Below are 6145 nucleotides of genomic sequence, written 5' to 3' on the forward strand. Positions count from 1 at the left end.
AACAGTTCCTTAAAGCTGTCATTGACGGATCTTCTCTCCGCCTCTGTGGCCGTAAAATGAATGTGGTAATATGTCTTTGGGGAGAGGGCACCGTTATGGCCATTCAATAAAGATTCTGTCATTAGTGTTCACATAGGGCGCTGCCCTCTACTCACTGTTGCACTAGCTAGCTACTTCTCCTCAATCTCATCACCGTCATGTCACAACACATGCAATGACCCTTAAATTCTCCCTTTTAATTGGTTTGCAGCCTTTAAATGCAGCTTGTGTGAATAACTGTGGCACTGTACACAATCTCTATGAAAACATACTGCACATTAGCGCGTCTGAATAGGATTTGGAGGCGGACTTCAAAGTTAAACCATTGTAGATATGAAGTTGGTAGTGTGGCTTATTGACTAAATTCATTTTGAGGTAATGGTGATTTGTTGGGAGCTTTGGAAGAAAGTTTGGTTTGGTGGCCTCTACATTGCCTTGCAAAAATCATTCACCCCCTTGGTGTTTTTCCTATTTTGTTGCATTACAACCTGTAATTTAAATTGATTTTTATTTGGATTTCATGTAATGGACAAACACAAAATAGTCCAAATTGGTGAAGTGAAATGAAAATGTAACTTGTTTAAAAAAAATTATAAAATGTAAATGTAAAACTGATAAGTGGTGGTTGCATATGGATTCACCCCCTTTGCTATGAAGCCCCTAAATAAGATCTGGTGCAACCAATTACCGTCAGAAGTCACATAATTAGGTAGATTGCACACAGGTGGACTTTATTTAAGTGTCACGTGATCTGCCCCATGATCTCAGTATATATACACCTGTTATGAAAGGCCCCAGAGTCCGCAACACCACTAAGCAAGGGCCACCACCAAGCAAGCTGCACCATGAAGACAAAGGAGCTCTCCAAACAGGTCAGGAACAAAGTTGTGGAGAAGTACAGATCAGGGTTGGGTTATAAAAAAATATCTGAAACTTTGACCATCCCATGGAGCACCATTAAATCCATTATTAAAAAATGGAAAGAATATGGCACCACAACAAACCTGACAAGATAGGGCCGCCCACCAAAACTCACAGACCAGGCAAGGAGGTCATTAATCAGAGAGGCAACAAAGAGAMCAAAGATAACCCTGAAGGAGCTGCAAAGCTCCACAGTGGAGATTGGAGTATCTGTCCATAGGACCACTTTAAGCCGTACACTCCACAGAGCTGGGCTTTGTGGAAGAGTGGCCAGACAAAAGGCATTGCTTAAAGAAAAAAATAAACAAACACGTTTGCTGTTCGCCAAAAGGCATGTGGGACACTCCCTAAACATATGGAAGAAGGTACTCTGGTCAGATCAGACTAAAATGTAGCTTTTTGTCCATCAAGGAAAATGCTATGTCTGGCGCAAACCCAACACCTCTCATCTCCCCGAGAACACCATCCTCACCGTGAAGCATGGGGGTGGCAGCATCATGCTGTGGGGATGTTTTTCATCGGCAGAGACTGGGAAACTGGTCAGAATTGAAGGAATGATGGATGGCGCTAAATACAGGGAAATTCTTGAGGGAAACCTGTTTCAGTCCCAGATTTGAGACTGGGACGGTGGTTCACCTTTCAGCAGGACAATGACCGTAAGCATACTGTCAAAGCAACACTCGAGTGGTTTAAGGGGAAGCATGTAAATGTCTTGGAATGGCCTAGTCAAAGCCCAGTCCTCAATCCAATTGAGAATCTGTGGTATGACTTAAAGATTGCTGAACACCAGCGTAACCCATCCAACTTGAAGGAGCTGTAGCAGTTGTGCCTTGAAGAATGGGCAAAAATCCCAATGGCTAGATGTGCCAAGCTTAGAGACATACCCCAAGAGACTTGCAGCTGTAATTGCTGCAAAAGGTGGCTCTACAAAGTATTGACTTTGGGGGGCGTGAATAGTAATGCACGCTCAAGTTTTCTGTTTTTTTGTCTTATTTCTTGTTTGTTTCACAATAAAAAAAAAATTGCATCTTTGCATGTTATGTAATTCAAATGATACAAACCCCCCMAAAAAATCAATTTTAATTCCAGGTTGTAAGACAACAAAATAGGAAAAATGCCAAAGGGGATGAAAACTTTCGCAAGCCACTGTATACGGCGTCATCTTTACGAGCTTGATTTTCCCGTCTCTCCCTGCCAGCTGAAGGTTGTTATTGCTACGCTGCAGTCCGGCGTTTCAGAAACCATCACTATCTGTCTGTTGTGAAAATTCCATTCCAATCTTTGCATCTCCTCGTCCCAGAGGCCTGGCCAATGAGAAGCTGCTAACACCCCATGTCTTCACGTCGCAACATAAACCTACACACACACAGGTTGTGTGGAGACCTTTTCCTCATGTATCCAACCAGCTCCAGCCCCTGCATGGATCCCTCCCTGCGATTAAATTAACAGCTCAGTCACCACACACCATCCCCCTTCCACAGAGCCCTGTGAAAGACTGCTGGTTTAGATTAATAAGCATGGCTTAATCATTGAGGAGTAATTGTGTGTGTGTGTTTAGCTAGAGTAAAGACTACAGAGCGGAATGATTTGGCTGCTTGGTGTTGGACTTCCTGCCTTGTGTTTCCCTGCTGAAAGAAAAACATCATAAACCAGCCACGGCTGGTCACCTTGGTCAGTGGTCACCAGCCTTCGCTGTGTTTTTGCGGGTGACCATCCTTCGCTGTGTTTTGCTGGTGCCTTCACTGGTTGACAGAGAGCGACCCGGCTCTACATATTTGACTGGTTTGTGACCCACTGACACCGCCGCGGTTAGAGGGGAATAAAGCAGCCCAAGAGTTAACACACACAGGAACTTTATTTAAACACACTGGGGAAGATGAACATGGGGATGGTTCTGTAATGCAGAGTGCACTGAATAGAACAAAGTATGGAATGGATGATATAAATGAGCTATAAACATGTAATGGCATAGAACTTCAATAGCACAATAGGAAGGACTGTATGATAATTCACTGCCGCAATAAACAGTCGGCTATTACACAGCAATACTCGAGAACAAGGACTGTATCTAATAATGACCTAATAACCATGTATTACATAGTAACACCATATTAATGACTAAGATGGCAGTAGCACATTAAGAATAATGGCAAAGAGTATATGTAAATAAATAGGAAGTAGTAAACAGTGACTAATCAATGCGGACAATATCAGTAGTAACATAATAACAGGAATGAGAAACTACATAGAATACTGTTTATGCATCCCATGCCCACCCATGTTCTCGGACTGGAAAAGCACAGTTTGGGCCTGGCTCATATTTATACGCTTGAGAGAGGATGCAACGGACCCGACTGGCCAGTGCGGGGCTAGCTAGGAGCAGCTGACCAATCATGATCAGTGCATGGGAAGAGGGTGGGGGGCATGGGGACAGTCTAATTGGCTGGAGACACGAGCTGGAGGTGAGGAGTGATGAGATCTAGACTGCGCGGCTCTTTGACAGACATAAACAACAACACACACACTGGAAATTAGTCCCACAGGGCCCTGCCTTCGCTGAGTTTTTGCTGGTGACCAGCCTTCGCTGTGTTTTTGCTGGTGGCCTGCCTTCGCTGTGTTTTTTGCTGGTGACCAGCCTTCGTTGTGTTTTGGACACTGGTCACCAGCGTACCAGCATAAAGATGTAGGATCTTAATTTGAGCCAGTTTGCTACTGCAGGAAAATAATCCTGCATCAACAGGAAATGTAAATTATTATGTGGAGTATAATTAACAGACATTTTTGTAGGGCTTGTTACATTTTTCGTAAGGGAAAAGTTCAAAGTGTAAATTACAAACTTCAGAAGCCTTTTTTAAACCTCAAATACACTAAAAGTTAAAAATGTCCTGCATTGCAGGAAAGTTCTTGCCTGGCTACCCAGACTCCTTGCTCTGGCCAAATGCTGCGCCACGCCCAAGGACGTTAGTTACTTATCCGCGATGAGTCCGGATCTGAGTACCTCCCCGACCCTTCACCGAACGTGAACACAATTGGGGCCATCTGATTGGTCTAAAAACCGATGGGTTGGGCCAGAACACACGTGGGTACAGCGGCGGATTGTAAATTCGTCATTGGCTTTGATACTCTGGTTGGTTGGAGACGATCCAATCACTGATGACTTTGTTTTGTACAACGCCCCTCATCACCACAAACAATTTCAATGATGGCAGTCTCAGACTAATTTATGTAGCGAACGACAGAGCAGCTGAAGAATTTAGCATGAGACATCAGGCTAGGAAAGTTCTGCAACATAGTGATCCAATTAAGATCCTACATCTGTATGCTGGTCACCAGTAAAACCAGCATTAAGTCACATTATGCTGGCTTGTAAAGTGATGTTTAATTCCTATTGGAATACAGCCAGAGTGGGGATATCCAGCAACTGGAAGTTGTATTCACCTACGATCTGCATTCAGAATGACTGCCAGGGTTGGAAAGATGATAAATGAGACTACCTAAATCATATAAACTGGAACAACCATTTCAGTTAAGTCCAACAAACAGATTGAATTAGTTTAGAAACATTTATTTTATTGATCTGTGTGCACATAAGATACATTAATTGAGTCATTAATCAATCATTGTAAATGCAAACACGGATATTGAAACAAACAATAAAAAAATATAACTGCAATAGAGCATACTGGGAAATATGATAATGATCGGCGAGGTTTTGCAGACCAGCTTGACTGCTAGACCATGCTGGACTAGCATAGACCAGCTTGGTCACCAGCATACCAGCATCACCAGCATAAGCTCATCACCAGCATACCAGCATCACCAGTATGCCAGCATGAGATGGTCACATGCATCACCAACGTACCAGTCACCAGCATCAACATCTAGACCAGTGGTTCCCAAATATGTTATACTCCCGTACCCCTTAAAACATTCAATCTCCATCATTGTAAGCCTGCTATGATCCATTTTTTTAACAAATAAAATCCACTCTCACATAGGTACGTAGTTGCAAAGGGCATCAGTGTCTTAACAGCGCGATTTGCCAAGGCAGGATATTCTGAGCACAGCCCAATCCAGAAGTCTGGCAGTGGCTTCTGATTAAATTACATTTTCACAGAACCGCTTGTTGCAATTTCGATGAGGCTCTCTTGTTCAGATATCGGTGAGTGGACTGGAGGCAGGGCATGAAAGGGATAAGGAATCCAGTTGGTTGTGTCATCTGTTTCGGGAAAGTAAATGCGGAATTGCGCACACAACTCACTCAGGTGCTTCGCTAAATCACATTTGACATTGTCCGTAAGCTTGAGTTCATTTGCACACAAAAAATCATACAATGATGGAAAGACCTGTGTGTTGTCCTTGTTAATGCAGACAGAGAAGAGCTCCAACTTCTTAATCATAGCCTCTATTTTGTCCCGCACATTGGATATAGTTGCGTAGAGTCCCTGTAATCCTAGATTCAGATCATTCAAGGGAGAAAAGACATCACCCAGATATGCGAAGCAGTAATTGTTTCAAAACATCTCCTGCCATGTCACTGATGCATCGTGAAACAGTGTTGTTTGATAAGACATTGTCTGTATAGTTTTTTGGGCCTTTTCCCCCAGCATTGTCCCAGCCATATCCGCGGCAGCAGGAAGCATTAAATCCTCCACAATAGTATGGGGCTTGCCTGTCCTAGTCCCTCGGTAGCTCACCATATAAGACGCTTCTAGACCCTTCTTATTAATGGTATCTGTTGCTTTTATACGTCTTTCTACTCGAAAGTCGTCTTAATCATCGCTCAAACTCCTGTGGCTTATTTTTCAAATTGGCATGTTTTGTTTCTAAATGTCTGCGCAAGAGTGAAGATTTCATCGAGTTGTGAGATAGTACTTTTGCACATATAACACACTGTGGCTGAGGAAAGGCACTACTTCCAGTATAAGTGAACCCCAGATCAATGTAGTCCTCATCATATTTGTGCCTTTTCGATGGTCCAAYGTCCCTGTCTGTTGTTCGGTGGTTTCCCGGGTAAGGGGGCAGTAGCTCTTCGCCTGCATCAGATTCACAACTGTCAGTGTCCATGCTAGCTGGGCTAACAACAAATGTAGAATTACTGATGCTAGCATCGGATGTGCTCGTGGAAGCAGAACAACTTGTGTCGTTGATAGGTGCAGGTGTAGTACTGCTGGTAGTAGCAGCT

The sequence above is a fragment of the Salvelinus sp. IW2-2015 genome, linkage group LG6.1 (assembly GCF_002910315.2).
Source record: "Salvelinus sp. IW2-2015 linkage group LG6.1, ASM291031v2, whole genome shotgun sequence".
Taxonomy (NCBI): domain Eukaryota; kingdom Metazoa; phylum Chordata; class Actinopteri; order Salmoniformes; family Salmonidae; genus Salvelinus; species Salvelinus sp. IW2-2015.